Below are 17,500 nucleotides of genomic sequence, written 5' to 3' on the forward strand. Positions count from 1 at the left end.
AACTGCCCGTTGATTATTATTATTATTATTTTAATGTGGAAACTCGAACCCTGAACCTTTGCAACTGTTGCTAAGACACCTAACCAACCACCATATTGCCATGATATTATCACGTTGTGTAATCATATCTTGGCTACGTCTACATGACAGATCGAGTATTATTTCAATTCGTTACACTGATACTTCTGCACAAAAGGCAACACATGCAATCGTTTCATTCTTTTTGTGTGTGTTCGATTCATGCGTGTTATGATTCAAGTACTTTTCAGACTTGCTCTGGCAAAACACTTTGTTGGTTTTTGTTAGTTTTAATTTTCTCTTTTCAGCCAGAAAAAAAAATGTTTATTTCAAATATAAATATCGATATCAATTAACATTGACTCTCATCTTGTCAAAAGGTTTTATACTCAACACTTCTTTAAGATATCAGGACTGATAATTTTAAACAAGTTCCCTAGATCATCTTACTTAATTGATCGATATTTGAATTTAAAATTTCTAGCCAAAATGGAAAAAAAAATATTTTGTCGAAGTAGGACAGAATTGAAACAAATACATTCAGGGGTGAATCAAGAAAAACAGGTTTTACGAGTAAGTACTGTACTGCTTTTAGATTGTCTTTTAAATATTATTCAGATTTACAAAGCATTTGCAACATGTTGAATAGACTTTAACTTAAATAAATTTGAACTATGTAAATTCGATTTCGAAAATAAATTGTATCGATATGATATTGCTCTAAAACTAAAATTATATAAGCTTCAAAAAAAAAAAAATAAATAAATAACTGACGGAACGTTTCGGGCTTAAACCCTTCTTCACTCAATAACAAAAACATTGAAAATGTTAATCTATCACTTAAAATCCAGACTGTTTGAGAGTTTTGCCATAATGAGGGTCATTTTATTCGATTGATATTTGAAGGACGAGTTTTCTGGCTAAAATTTTTAATTCGTTTTTGTTTGTTTTTATTTTTGTGGGGGTTTTTTTTTAGAGGGGGGGGGGGGGGGTTGTCTTTCTATTGTTTTGTTGGGTGTTTTTTTTTGGGTTTTTTTTGTTTTTTTTTTTTGTTTTTTCGTTTTGTTTTGTTTTTGTTTTTTTGTTTTTGTTTTTGTTTTGTTTTTTGTTTGTTTGTTTGTTTTTTTGTGTTTTTTTGTGTATTTTTTTTCCAGAGTATGACCGCATTGACATATTGACGACTAAGCTAACAGGCATGGTGTTCTTATTCGAAACACATTAGAATGCCATAAATCCCATGCCTATCTATTTATTATGACATAGACAATGGCGCTTAGAAAAAGACATGCATACATTTCCAAGGTTTTCTTTATTACAACGAAAAGGCTCCGAAAGATTTAAGAATCGAAATCGCTCATTTACATTTGCATACATCTTAATGAGTTCTAAAGAACCTTCAAGCTATTAAAATTTGCACGCGGCTGTTAACCAGTTGTCTGCCGTACTGTGGAAAGTCACGTTATTAAAAGTTTGGCCAGAAAACTCGTCCTTCAAATATCCACCGATTTAAATGGCCCTCGTCTAGGCAAAAACTCTCAAACCTGGGACTTCGCTAAGTATTTATTGATTTCCCAGGTTTGAGAGTTTTTGCTAATGTGAAAGTCATTTAAATCGATGGATATTGATTTAAAGGACGAGTTTTCTGGCCAAATTATTAATTACTTGTATTTCCAGAGTACGGCAGTTAACTGGTTAAGTCTGGGTCAGGGCATTCAATGAGTCTTACATTAACATTGAAAAAAAAAAAACACACGCAATGTTCAAATTTCCTGTCAGTTTGATTCTGAACTCATTTTTTAGGGTCTGGTTCATACCGACAAAATACCGATCTGATTTCCATTAAGTACAGTACAAGTTGCCTTTTGAGCGCCCTTTTTGTACTAGCAATCTTAAAATAACCGTCAATTCCTATAGCCAGGTACTCAATCACACTTTATATAATTTTAACTTTTAACTTAAGCTTTTATAAAGCGCAATATCCACTAAACGTGCTCAAAGCGCTTTACAAGGCGTCCCTAGCCAACAGCAACACTTAACAAGTAGGACGAAACGTGACGCCTATTAGGCGAAATCACATTTTTTTCCCGACAGAGACAACGCTGTTAACGAGCAGGTACTCATTTTTCACCCGAGTACGGCGAGAGAATGTAAGTAAAGAGCTTTTTTCCTAGGACTCAACTATGCGCCGTTCAAAATGGGATTAGAACCAAGGACCTTCCGATCCGAAGGCGAGTGTCATACCACAAAACATAATAGCCACATAAAACTTCTCTTTTAAGAATAACTTTTTGTAATAAATAAAAACGAAAAAAAAACAAAACACACACACACAACAAAACAAAAAACAAAACAAAAACAAACAAAAAAAAACAACAACAAAAAAAAAACAAAAACAAACAAAAAGAACAAACAAAACAAACAAACCCAAAACAAACAAACAAACTACAAGAATACGATATAAAGAAAAAAGGAGATATTCCTGCGCTAACCCCCCACCCTGTGACATTATAGTAGGGGGGTAAAAAATCCCAAAAGCAAATGCAAGTGATTGATTTATTGACAATACTCTTTTCACAAAGCAACCCTGTGCTGGTGCGTGTCCGGTTGGTGGCATGTTTGAACAAAGGGTGTGTGTGTGTGTGTGTGTGTGTGTGTGTATGTGTGTGTGTGTGTGTGTGTTTTTCGTTTCATTATCTGATAGGTAAGTACCACTTTTTTATTGGTTTCCTGTCGTGGTTGTGTGTAGATTGAGTCTTGAACACACAATACAGCCTAAATTATAGGACAGAGAAATCGTGACGTCATACCCTCTGCTCTTCCGGTTCCAAACTCATTGGAAGTCTGAATGTAACCTAATACTTATAATGAAATGGTTACGTGTAATGTGGAATAACTATTTTAGTAGCAGTGTGAACAGGCAGGTTCTTAGGGACGTAAAAGAGCAACGATTTGATGATTTTTATTGATGACCAGCATATATTATTTAGATTGGAAAATAAAATACCATTACTCAGAGACCAGAAGATAAATTACACTAGACATGTATCCAGTCCTCTGGAAAAGTGGATTTACACTTCCAATGAAATTGAAACCAGTTTTGTATTTTTTTTACATCACACTTTTGTTCCCTATTACGTCCGAAGTTTGGAAGTTCGAACCGACGATTACCCAAATTATACCCAAGATTGCCGTTTTTCGGCCTATTTACGAATTCAGTGTGTTAACCCCCCCCCCCCCCCCCCCCCCCCCCCCCCAGAAAAAAAAAAACCTTCAGTATATTTTCCGCTGAACGGAAAAAAGCAAGTACATAACATCTTTTAGCTGGACTTCTGCACTCAGATAGTGTGTTCACGTAAAAGTTCCGTAAATTTCGCCTCCTCAGTCGGCAACCCTGGATGGCTTTGGAAAGGCATATTTCATACTATACACTCATCATTCCGTCCACCTGGCAATGAGTATGCTGCTTGATCAATGTCCTCTAGTTTGCTATGTGCTTGATTCATTAATTCTGGCAAAAGTGCTTTGCGATGGACTAATGTCCTAATATATGAGGGTCGCAACAAGTTGTTACTTTACGTTTAAGGGCTTCAGAAACGGAAGAAACTCCTGGCCGTGGACATTACGGCTCTGAAGAACAACATATTTTTCGTCATAGGTTCCTGGAATGAACAGCACCGTGTTCCATCTCGCCTATGAGTGTTACCGAGTACATGATTTATTAAACACTAGACGTGTGAGACGTAACAATGACCCATCCTATAGCATTCCAGTAAACTAGTCGGTGACCTCATAGAGCGGAACTTTACGTAACAGATGCCGAATGGCAGGTCTGTAATAAGTACCACAAGAGGTCACAGCGGGCGCTTGGCAACACCTGACCCCGGTCTAGGGTCACTAGCTTTTGAGTGCGCGTAAGATGAGTGAGTTTTAACACGTTCATTGAAATAACCTTAAGTACTAAGGTAGGGGGTACGAATTTCGACACCCTGTGACCTTGTTTTTGATGTGCTTTGTTTAAAACCCTGCCGCTCGTTTTATTTTCAAGCTATCGACCTCCGGTTTGTACCATCAAATAGAAAAATAATTTTTCATTAATATCATTTAAATTAATACGTTCTACATTTCTAGTTACGCTCGCAATTTGCTTTTTTTTTAGATGTGTAGTTTTTTGGGGGTTTTTTCTGATGGTGGCCCTAATTTCAACACTGGGGCCCTAATTTCGACACCTACGTCACGAGTTCTACACACGCAGTGGCGTATCCTAACTTGGGTAAAAAGGTCCATTGATCTTTTCTCTCAATCTTATTTCAACATAATATTGTGTATGTATCGTTATAGGCCTCATCGCATTGCCAAGTATGACGAGAATAATTTAATATAGTAATCTTGGACTTTTACGTCTGGAGTTTCGAACTATTTCTCAATACCGTCTGATTCCTAAAAAATTGATTTTGACGCGTATTGATATCTATGTCACAATGATAATTCTTAATGTAAAATTGTTAAAGTCGAAAACCATCGATTGTTTAAAAAAAAAAAAACATTAAAAAAGAATACATTTTGGTTTTTTAAAAAAAAAGAATATGAGTGAGAGATATAATAAGACCCAATTCATTGTGGCCTCATCGTTGTAATGGAAATCTCAAAAAATTGACGCAGAATATTGTGAATTACAACAATGTTAACTAGACCATAATTGCGTTCGGTTATCATACTTGCAAATATGTGTAGGTACGTACGTAGGTACAATAGTCAGATTCTTGAATAGCTGTGTTTGAAATTTCGAACTCCTTTCAAATGCGCGCTCCCCAATGTGGCGAAGCGGCATCGGGAACTTGTTCGAATTTCCCAACGGTGGTGTACAAGAATTTTATAATAGTATTGTTATTTCATTGTTCAAAATTTCAGGCATACACCCTTCAGGCAGATTCTCTTTTAATCGACTTTTAACGAGTCTCTCCATGTCTAGCCTTGCTTCAATAATTATCGATTGTCGAAGTCGATAAAATTGTCGGACCGAGAAGAAATTATAATTGGAGTCGAATATATCGGTGAGAATGAAATATTACGTAATCGACACTCAGAGATATGACAATCAACTCATTTGGGAGGGTTTTTATGTATGGACGTGTGTGTGTGTGTGTGTGTGTGTGTGTGTGTGTGTGTGGCGGGGTGTGTTTTTTTTCTAGTTTTTTTTTTTCCTTTGTTGATTTTTATATATGACGTTCTGGTGTGTGCCAAAATAGAAGAAATGAAATAGGAACAAACGTACTATTAACTTCAGATATTAGCGAAAAGCAATGATCAAGACTACACAAAATAGAGCAGTGTCATGAAAAAAAACCCAGAATACGTCAACTCAAGTCCCCAAGGTTAAAACTTCCACAACCACTGTCTCATGCCAAAACCAGCGCCTGCAGCTCATATAAAGTAATGTACAAAATTGAAGGAACATGTAAGTTATGAATGCAGGTTTTTAGCCTCTTCTGAACATTTTTTCTATCACTACGTATTGTAAAAACAACAAACAAACAAAATCATCAAAAAAAAAAAAAAAAAGATCAAAACAAAACAAAATAAAAACAACAAACAAAAAAAAAACCCACCAAAACTAGCAACAACAACCCCCCCCCCCCAAAAAAAAAAATAAAATAAAAATACCCCCCCCCCCCCCCCCCAAAAAAAAAAAAAATTAATTAATCCAAAACACATCACTTCCCTTTGATAATTAAAGATCCATTCACAAAGAGAGAAAGGAATGAGGTAAAGGGTCGAGTGACCGTGTATACGATGATGCAATTCAATGTGATCGAACTCGAAATAAACATGACATCATATATTTGCAGCATATAGTTATTGCCATTGCTGGCGTCGAAAGGTCAGTCACACCTTACATATGTATCGGGGCATCGCGGACGCCTGGCAACAAAGTGACCTTTCTTAGGTTCACTAACTACTGCTGCTGCCAGCGCCATGTGTCAAATCTGCATGTTGTACACGAACATGCAAAGAGCTAAGTGTACCCTGAATTCACACGACATGCGCACCGATTAGTCAAACGCGGGCGGGTGGGTGTGTATGTCCGTCGTTGTCTGCGAAATCAATAGTGTCTTAACTAACATTGCTAGTGGCCATCTGAATATCAGGGCATAAATATATTATGTATACGAAGTGTGGTAACCTAATGTTTTATGTATGAAACACCGAAGTGAATTTTAAGTACCCAGACAAAGTAAGATCAAGTGCAAAATCAATCAAATCCAGTCAGCGCTAACGTCAACCATATTGAACTACCAGTCCAGCTTTAACTGCTATAAACCGACAAAGAGCATTTTCACATTTGGCTAGAACTAGTTTTACTCCCTCTATCTATCGATTAAAATGGCACCACAACTTGCCAATAATTACAAACTTAGAAGTCTCAGGTTTAAGAATTCTTGGCAAGTTGGGGATCATTTTAATCGATAGTTATGGGGAGTCCAATTTTTTCTTGCTAAAATATAAAAAAGACGATTTGTAAGAGTTTGGTGGTGTTCAGTGGATATTGATTGGCCTGTCCCTCTACTTGGACCACCGACAGATTAGTGGCTGGGCAAGTTACTTGTAATCGTAATCTATCGCCGTAAGAACAATCGCTTCAAGCACGACAGTGAGAAAAGAGGTGCAAGACAGACTGATACTATGGACGTGCATTTTGTCGCGATTAAGCCAATCCTACTTTTGTTGTTTGTTTCTTTGTTTGTCTGTTGGGGGAGGGGGGAGTGGGTTGCTGCTGTCTTTTCTGTTTTGCTTGGTTTTGATTTTTATTTTTTCGGAAGGAGGGAGGGGGTGTTGTTTTTTTTTCTTTTGCTGCTGTCTTTTCTGTTTTGCTTGGTTTTGATTTTGTTTTTGTTTTTTTGTTTTTTTTTGTTGTTGGTCAGTTTATTGGGGTTTTCTTTTTTGGTTTGTTATTGATTGTTTGTTTTTGTTTTTGGTTTTTTTGTTGTTTTTTTTTTTTGGGGGGGGTCTCTCTCTCTCTCTCTCTCTCTCTCTCTCTCTCTCTCTCTCTCTCTCTCTCTCCTTTAGTTTTATTTAATTTATTTTTTGGTTCCTTTTTACTGTTTTGAATAACCTGCGGATAATCGAACAGGCTAGGCACAGGTCTGAATACATTAATAGGAGAGATCTAGTGTTATCTTATGAACGTCGATTTTCTGAGTCGATCAGAGAAAATGGAGACCGGAGAGCCAAGGCAATCAATGTCCAAAGCAAATCCAATACCATTTGGTGATGATGATGATGATGATGATGATGATAATAATAATGATGATGATGATGACGGTGATGATGAAATAACATTAATTAACTGAACATTTAGTTGGTAGTATTATTAACCTTTACATTATCAATAATGTTAATTCCTTAATGTTAACCAATTTAGTTGGTTGCGATGAGGTTAGCACGGCTTTGAAGTATTTAAAGTAATACCAGCGTCAACATTATGTCATCTTTTATTTGTATCAGATTCCACCAAAGAAAGAAAGAAAGAAAGAAAGAAAGAAAAAATAAAGAACGAAAGGGGGGGGGGGGAGAAAGAAAGGAATGACGGAAAAGAAATAGACATTAAACAGAATGTAGCCAAATAGCCTTTTCCAAGAACTCATCCATGGGCAGCTCAGAACTGGACTCGAACCCTGGACTGTCTGATCCGAAGGCGAATACCACAAGACCACATAGCTGTACGTGTTCAATTCCATAAGAAGAAGGGGTTAAAAAAAACAACATGCAAACTACACATTGCGCATTAATACGCAATGACCAACACAGACTGTTATGTTTGTTTAAAACCCAGCACCCAGCACACCGACGGTCTCCCTAATCCACTCGATAGATGATCTCCTTACGAACCCAATAAACGTATTTGATTGGCCGGGTTAAATTACCCGTGCCGTCTAATCTTCCCTTCAATGACAAAAGGTCTTTTTATTCTTTTATTCTTTTCTTTCCATTTTGGACAGATTTCATTTCAACTTCAAACTATATAAATGGATTAAGTTGACCCTTGAACTCTTTAAAACATTTAAATTGAGACTCATTTGAAGACGCATTTCTAAACTTTTTTCAGTCTCAAGTTTAAGATTTTTTTGACAAGTAGAGTGGCCATTTAACTAATTCATCTAAATAGAGGGTAATTATTTTTTATTTCGTTTACCATATTTATTTATAAAATTATATAAATATAACATTTTTATAATGTTTATTTATTTTTCATGCATTCTTGTAATTCACGTTTGTAAAACTAATTTCCTTACGGATGAATAAAGTTTATGTATCTATTTATATATTTTCAGTTTTAAAAAAAATATAATCTGGCCAAATTAGAACCAAAGCTTTTGGCCAGAGTTCGGCAGTAATCCAGCGATACGATTATAATTATTATGGAGACTATTTGCGCTTTTCAATCGATCTGCTTGCTTGATTGATTCGAGGCTATCGATAGATTTAAAACAAACCTTAGTATTAGTATTAGTGTAAGTATTAGTCCTTTTGTTAAAGGAGATAACATTCTTGATTGGTGGTGTATTGTATTGATAAATAAGTATCAAATAAGTAGGTACTTATCGAGAGAGAGAGAGAGAGAGAGAGAGAGAGAGAGAGAGAGTGTGTGTGTGTGTGTGTGTGTGTTTTTCACTGTAATATTACACGGCCTCAATCAAAGAGAAACTAGAATTAATTCGAAAATATAATTACATCGTTTGTAAAAGTCGGCGGACGTCTCTAAAATACATCTCTCCCCCCCCCCCCCTCTCTCTCTCTCTCTCTCTCTCTCTCTCTCTCTCTATATATATATATATATATATATATATATATATATATATATATATATATTGATCTTCTTCTTCTTCTTCTTCTTCTTCTTCTTCTTCTTCTTCTTCTTCTTCTTCTTCTTCTTCTTCTTCTTCAGTTAACCCCCCCCCCTCTCACCCCCCCCCCCCCCAAAGTCTGTTAAAATCTTTGACGAAAGCTGTACAGCTATATCTTTAACCAGAAACCCGTCGTACTATGAAAAAAACAAGTATTCAAAAATTTAGCAAGAAAACTCGTCCATATCGACCGATTTTAATATCCTCATTTGGGGGGAGGGGGGGGGGGGGGCTCTAAATTTCAGGATTTCGCAAAGTCTTACTTGAACTTGTAGAAAACGTCAATTAATTTGATTAATCTGATGAGATCTATTAAATTAATTGAACTTTGCCAGACTTTGCAACAAGACAAGTAAAAAACTTAATCCGTGTCTCAAATTATATTGTTGGCTATAAATTCAATATTCTGATTATTAAACCAACGCGACATAATATCGGTTTAAGGCTGTGGAACTCAAATTATGATATAACTATTCTTTTTTGAAAAAAATAGGATTGGGGATTAACATTTCTCCCTACAGCCCGTGTTAACTTTTTATTTGCCAACGAGCAAAGAATTATTTGCAAATCAAAAAGTTATAAAACTATTTTTTACAGATTGCTATACGAGTAACTTGCAAATATTTCTTAAACAAAGGGTAATTCTATCACCCGCTGACTCAAATTATTATTTAGAAAATCTGCTTGGGCATAATGATCGATCTTTTAAAGTTAGAAATCGCCATTTGGCCGCCCTATTGCCAGATTCTTTTGCGTGCACCTACAAACTTTATTACCGGACCTATTTTGATTGTTGACGGCTCAAAAGATTCGCCTTGATCTGTGTCAATTTACTCAATGCAGTAGTATAACCATTAAAAGTCTTGTCATATAGATGAGTGCCTGTTCGTAATAGCCTTTATTTCCCTACAAATACTGCGGGTTCCTCACCAGTAAAATACAACAACAACAACAAAAATCATTGAATCTTCATCATAAATCGGTCTCGGGTAATATGTAAAACGTCGTTTCGAAACGGACTACGAAAAGATAATTTAGATTAGAATTGAAATTATAAGAAACACGAACTTTGAGATTTTTATTTTTCAATATAAGGAATTGTATTAATTCCCGCCATATTGAATGGAAATCACCACCAAGATTCATTATTTGTGGCTATTAATTCAATTTCCAACACCTTGTTCATCCCTAAGGGGTCCCAATAGCTCAGTTGGGAGAGCACTCGCTTCACATACAAAGGGACCGAGATCGATCCCGGTGCAGTCGAGATTTTTTTTCTGTCCACCTCTGTCCACCCAACAGTGGTTGAGTAGCTGGGTCTGCTAGATCTGGCGGAAAGTACTTTGCGATAGACTAGCGTCCTATCCAAAGGAGGGTATCATGCAATTGCTATTATACGTTTCACGCTACAGAAACCGGGATAAACTCGGGCTCCATGGGCCAAATGGTTCTGAAAGATTACTTTTTTTGTTTGTTTGTTTGTTCATCCCGTTTTACTACCGCTTTGAGACGAAGGGTCATAATATAATATTATAATAAACCATGTTACAAGATGGCCTCTTTTATCAAATGATGTGATACGTTATAAATTTATAATGAATTCGTGGCCATTCAACCGTGCTTAGAACAATGTAAGACGTTAGTTCTTTCTCAGATGTTGACACACAAAGAGCCTGTTGTGTCGTGGCAACGTCATCGATTTATTGACGACGAACGCCCAATACTAAAACAAATTGCCTAACAAATAGTAGACGTCTAGATCAGACGGCAAAACAAACGTTCGCTTTTTAAAAATCAATCTCCCACCGATGTTAAACAAGAGGCAATAATAATGCGTTCATTTGTGCGGGACTACAATAAGAACACAAGCACTGTAATATGAACGATTTCAGAACGTATTATATAATGGCGACCGCTTTCTTTTATTTCTTTCTTTTCAAATTAACCCTAACGCTAGAATTCCTAGTCCATAACGATTAATTCTCGGTGAAATTCCACAAGTTACTGGTTTAGCTTGATTTTGTATTCAATTGTATTTTTTAAATTATTTATCGTTTGTGGGCGTCCGTGATGTTGTTTGTTGTTTTTTTTTAATTTTCGGTGTTACTTTTTTGTTTAGTTTCTTCTTTGTTTTGTTTTTCAGTTGATTGCATTGTTGTTTTTTTTTTTGTTTTTTTTGTGCCTGTTTTTTTTTTTTGTTTTTTTTTTAATTGTTGTTTTGTTGTTAATTTGTTGTTTTTGTTGGGTTTGTGTGTGTGTGTGTGTGTGTGTGTGTGTGTGTGTGTGTTGTTTTTGTTTCGTTTTTAAAATTTTGAATAACTTAGTCCTATAAATCGAAGTGCGTTCATTATAAACGAATCATCTCGTTGGAATTTGATTCAGACGATGATCATGTTGATGAGGATGAATGCAAGGAGGTCGAGGAGAAAGAGGTGGAGGAGGAGGAGGAGGAGGAGGAGGAGGAGGAGGAGGAGGAGGAGGAGGAGGAGGAGGAGGGAGGAGGAGAAGGAGAAGGAGGAGGAAGGAGAGAAAAGAAGAAGAAGAAGAAGAGGAAGAAGAAGAAGAAGAAGAGGAACAAGAAGAAGAAAAGAAGAAAAAGAAGAAGAAGAAGAAGAAAGAAGAAGAAAGAAGAAGAAGAAGAAAGAAGAAGAAGAAGAAGAAGAAGAAGAAGAAGAAGAAGAAGCGCACTGCACTACTGTGTATTTTAACAAGCTCGAAAAATGATATCCAAGATTACACATTTTAAAAAGAGAGTACCCTTCACATCAAATTGTCCTTTAGATACGTTATCACCCATGGACAATCTGTGTGTCTCGAAAATGAGTTCCAGAAATAAAAGAGGCGTCGAAAGTACAAAACATTGCTAGCCAATTTCGTGGGTCATCTTTGGCTTGACAAAAGAAAATAAAAATGCAATTATTTATTAGACTTTGGTCGTCGTTAAAATTAAAACCCCATTCGTTTAAGTTTCATATTGAATATGAATGATAGATAAATTTTAACCCCCAACCCCATCCATTTTCCTTCTTGCTACTACCACTACCAACACCACCGCTAATTTTTACTCACATTTCTTCAATAAACCTTTTTTGTTTGTTGTCTTTATTCTCCTTCTTTAATAGATGCTGCTTACCAGCAGATTAATCAATAAATCATCATTAAATTCCCATAACTATGATTAAGTACGATTACTTTACGCTCCCCCCCCCCCAACCAACCCCCCCCCCCCCACCTTCCCCCTTCCTCTTTACAAATAAAATGTATCACACAATCAAAGTGCGATATTATAATATTCTAGAGACCGCAAATGGGCGTCTAATTACATTTATGACAAATTTGACCCGGGGCATAGATTTTCTCCCCCTTTTTTCCACATAATTTATTACCTTTATTACTTAATGTGTCTGGGTTACAACAAATTTCCCCCATTTATCACCACCACCCACTCTTTTGATAAAAATGTCTCTTAATTTACACCGTCAAAACACTTTATTCTTCAAAATTGGTCATAATTTCTTTTTAATTAATCTGAATATCAATAAATTAAGATGACACACAGCAAATCAATCATTTCTAAACTCGATACTTCTTTGATTGACGTCTCAGGTTTAATATTATTTTTACAAGTTGAAAATCATCTTTAAAAATCATTATTCACCGATAATTGAATTTTAAAATGTCTCAGACTGTCTGGTAGTTTTTACAAAAAATGAGTTTTGTCAGTGAGTTGGTTTTTAGTTTAAATGGAAACATTTTAACAAGATGGGGGGGGGGGGGTGTCATTTGAATCAATCAATATCATAAATTTGAGTCCCGATAGCTCAGTTGGTAGAGCACTCGCTTCACACGCAAGGGAGGGACCGACCTAGATCGATCATGGGTGGAGTTGAGATTTATATTTTTCCGAATCCCTTATCCATCTATCAGTGGTTGTGTAGCTGGGTCTATTTGATCTGGCGGAAAGTTGATACTTTGTAATAGACAAGGGTAGCAATAGCAACGCGCTTTGAGTGGATAAAGTAAAAAGCTCTCTGGCAAAAAAAAAAAACCCAAAAAACAAACAAACAAACAATTACAAATACAAAAAAAAAAAACAAAACAAACAACAACAAAACAAAACAAAAACAAAAACAAACAAAAAAAAACAAAAACAAAAAAAAAAAAAAAAGAAAGAAAGAAAAGAAAAAAAACCCACAAAAAGGTATTTTGTCAGTGAGCGGAAGTACCGGCCCCTAGAAAGGCCGTTCTTGGTTTTGGTAGCTGCTAGGCATTGATCATGCGACAGAGACTTGACTGGATGGGAGTGTTTTTTATGACAGGCTGATAAGTAACTATGACAGTAGCCTACACGTCCATCGATAAATAAATGACGAGTTAAATTCTATCCCTCCTCTGATGCCTTCATTCTTATTTCATTTCAATACAGATTAATTAACTTGTTGATCCTAGTATTAAGTCATGCAAAAGAACGCAGCTCATTCCCATAGATTTAGTGTACAAGATGTCTGAAGGCAGAACGGGTGAGTATTTTGCTTAAACACATTATGCATGTGTGAAACGTATGTAGTTCGCTTAACTTATAAAACCACTACCATTGTTTATTGATAGATTATTGTTCGGACTGTCCGAATCAGATCAAGGGACGTGGTAACGTTCAATTCCACTACGAGTTAATGTAGGCCTACGATTCTTTCACGTCTTTTGGGCGGCTGTTTGGTCGAGTGATATGACACTTGCCTTCGGATAGGAAGGTCCAGGGTTCTAGTCCCGCTCAGAGCGGCGCATAGTTAAGTCCTTAGAAAGGACTCACAGTCTCTCATCGAACTCAGGTGTAAAATGAGTACCTGGCCGTTAACAACGATATCTCTGTCAGAAAAAGTAATATTGCCTAACAGACGTCATGTGTCGCCCTGCGTATTAAGTGTTGCTGTTGGATAGGTACCCCTTGTAAAGCGCTTTGAGCACGTTTGGTGGATATTATTGCTCTCTATAAATGTTCGAGTTTAAACTGTAACCAGCCAAGCCTGACAAGAATTTCAAAGAGACACACACCACTCAGATTTGAAATGTAGAGCAAGTTAAATAATATTATAGGAAGCCTCTCCATTTTCACTTTTTCCCAAGTACTTATTTTCACAATCCCAGGCTTCAGGAAGCCCTACTGTTCTCTACTTTAAATAATATTATAGATACTATCTATATTGTGTGAATGGTGTAATTAATTGACATAGTCTATTGTTGTACGATGTAATATTATAATTCAATTTGAATTCCGGTCACCCTTTGTTAAGTAACTAATGGTGCCTTTTATAGGCAACAAAAACTATTTTTATTTTAAAAAATCATCGGTGCTGAACAGAAATAAGTGAAAATATCACTGAAGTGTGTATCGATTTCTACAAAAGGAATTGAATCCGTGTGTTAAAATTCAAAATGACATGGGGGGAGGGCAACGTGCACATATTCGCAGGTCTGAAAGTCGAATACAATAACGGGTTTGATTTATCATTGTTGTATTTTAATTTAAAATATTTTGCTTGGATTGAGGGTAGTCCCATATATACGATTGAGATCATAACTGTTCGGGTTACTAGACCTGGAAATAAGGGCACGTTGTCGTATTGGTAACTTGCCCCATCTTAGGATTTATTAATTTTTTCCACACAAAAAAAAAAATCATATAAAGAGCACTATATATAACATGTAACACTGCTCAAAGCGCTTTACAAGGGGTCCCGACCAACAGCTACACGTAACATGTAGAACAAGACATGGCGCCTGTTTGACGATAATAAAAAAATATTTTTCCACAAAGACAACGCTGTTAACGACTAGGTACTCATTTTACACCTGAGTCCGGTGAGAGACTGTTATTAAAAAGCCTTTTCCAAGGACTCAACTCTGCGCAGAGCGAGGTTCGAACCCAGGACCTTCCGATCCGAAAGCGTAGGTCATACCACACGATCTCATAGCCGCATAATGTCTCTTTAAACAACACATGTGAATAAAGATAGTAGGCGCTTGGCTAAGAAGCTCACAACACTGCCATCCGGAAGTATAACGGACCAACACACAAAACTATGTGTAACCTTGAACATTTATAGTCAGGTTAATACAGTTTAGTGAGAATTGGATTCAACAGTCTGATGTCACGTCGCCCAGCAACGGCGGTCATCGTGGTTCTAAACAAAGAAAACCGGTACTTTTTATTCTTCGTGCTGGCTAGAACTTTTCATATGTCTTGTGATCAGAATGTGTAAAAGTCAAAACATGATCAGATTTATAATGTAATTTGTTTCCTCTGGATACGCTTTTATGCTCGTCGGAGAAATATTTCATAAGGACGTCCGCCTTTGTTCCGATAGTTTAGAGCCAGTTACTAAGTTACCATGCGTCATTACGAGGGAAGTGACGTTACGACTGTTGAAGCGTATTACTCATAAACGCAGATGGAAAAAAAAACAATAACAAAGACCTGAGTGACGTCAACTTCGAACTATCTATAATATATGGAAAATATTATGGCCAAAAACTCAAATTCCGTCGGGATAACGCAGGCTAGACCTGCCTACAATTACGAAAAATTGATAGAATTACGAAATTTTGGCTCTTACTTCAGAACTTCACGAGCATCTCTAAGTCATTAAAAAAAACTTATCAAAAATGAAAATTGATGCTAGACTATATGATTTTAAGGTTTTTGAAATGCTAACTTTAATCCCTACTAATCGTTCATTTTCAACGTTAACAGTAACGACTACAATTTTTATTTCCTAAAAATTACGAATTTTTACATTTTCAAGTTAGGCAGGTCTGGATAACGAAATAAGAAAGCATTCAAAGTATTACATGCATTCATTCACTCAAAAATTTGATTTCCTCTTTGATACAACATAAAAACTGTCAAACTGACAAATTATTTTCAATTCGTGTGCAGATAGATTGTATGTGCTTGGCTAAGAATCTCACAACATTGCCATCCGGAAGTTTAACGGACTAATACACAAAACTATGTGTAACCTTAAAGGTTGAAAGTCTGGTTATTTAATACAGTTTAGTGAGAATTGCCCATAAACGCGGATGGCAAAAAACAAAAACAAAGACCCGAGTGACGTCAGCTTCATGCTATCTATTGATAGAGTAAAGCTTACGTCACTCGGGTCTTTGTTTTTTTTTTTGTGTGTGTGTTTTTTTTTTGTTTTTTTTTGCCTCCGCGTTTATGAGTTAATTCTCACTTAACTGTATTATCCAGACTATAAATGGGAGGGTTACACACAGCTTTGTGTGTTGGTCCGTTATACTTCCGGATGTCAATGTTGTGAGCTTCTTGGCAAAGCGCATACTATCTATATTAATAATAAAATAAGTCAACGATTGTATTTGGTTACCGAACCTGTGAATTTGCACGTAAATTGAAATCCATTGTCGAGATGACCTGCCCTGACTTCCAACCCCTCCCCCCCCCCCCTCCCCCTACCCCGCCTTATCCCTTTACATCGATCTCCAATATTTATATCTTTATTCAAATACGCAACCATGAAAATTTGTTTTAAAAATGAATTGATTAAACATTGGAATGTGAAACTAGTAAAGTGGAGAGAGAGAGAGAGAGAGAGAGAGAGAGAGAGAGAGAGAGAGAGAGAGAGAGAGAGAGAGAGAGAGAGAGAGAGAGAGAGAGAGAAGGGGAGGGTCTGAACTTAATTGAAAAAGTGAATGCGTAGTGCCACAACTGGTCACAACATAATGAAAAAAAAAAAAAAAGAATAGGAAAAGGTAAAGTACGAAGACGACAGAAGGGGACTAATCAAGCTACTTGATTAACCCTTTGAATAATTCTATTCCGAAGACGATTGGCTCATAATGAAACAGCGATGTTTCTATAGCGACCGCATGCAAGAGACTGACAACTCCATTATCAATTCATGGCATACAGCCCTTTGATTGCCCATAACTATCCTTCGCTGACAAATCAACTTTTTATTCATTTTGGCCAGAGATATTATATTTAACATGTCTCTTTGAAAGAAACCGACGTCAATTTGTTGAAGATTTGTAAACCCGGAACTCCAAACTTAAGGGTTATCTTAATTTAACCGATATTTATTGAAGTGAACATTTCTAGTCAAAAAGAAAAAGAAAACCAAAAAATATATTTTTGAAAAGTAAATAAACAAACAAAAAACAAATAAACAAACAATAAAACAACAAACAAACAAAATAACAAAAGCTAACAAACAAACAAATTAACATTTAAAAAATATTTTTTTAAAAACCCCACAAACAAACAAAAAAAAAAAATACACCCCAAAAAACAAACAAAACGAAAAATTATTGTCATTGTACTATCAAATATCAATGAATGAGACGATTGTGGTTTCAACAGGCAGCACTTGTATTCATAATGACTTATATATTCATTATTATTATTATTATTATTATTATTATTATTATTATATTATTATTATTATTAGTTATTATTATTATATTTTATTATTATTATATTATTATTATTTATTTTATTATTATTATTATTATTATTATTATTATTATTATTATTATTATTTATTATTATTATTATT

At 35.8% G+C, this 17,500-nt stretch overlaps 1 protein-coding gene across 2 annotated transcripts in view; it reads right to left on the minus strand.

Annotated features, from left to right (window-relative positions):
• LOC144973401 (tektin-3-like) overlaps nucleotides 1-17,500 on the minus strand; it is a 35,450-nt gene that overhangs the window by 14,370 nt on the left and 3,580 nt on the right. The gene's annotated exons all lie outside the window — the stretch shown is intronic.

Source organism: Berghia stephanieae, chromosome 5 (assembly GCF_034508935.2).
Source record: "Berghia stephanieae isolate SIO BIC M18660-M18661 chromosome 5, UCSD_Bste_1.3, whole genome shotgun sequence".
NCBI lineage: Eukaryota > Metazoa > Mollusca > Gastropoda > Nudibranchia > Aeolidiidae > Berghia > Berghia stephanieae.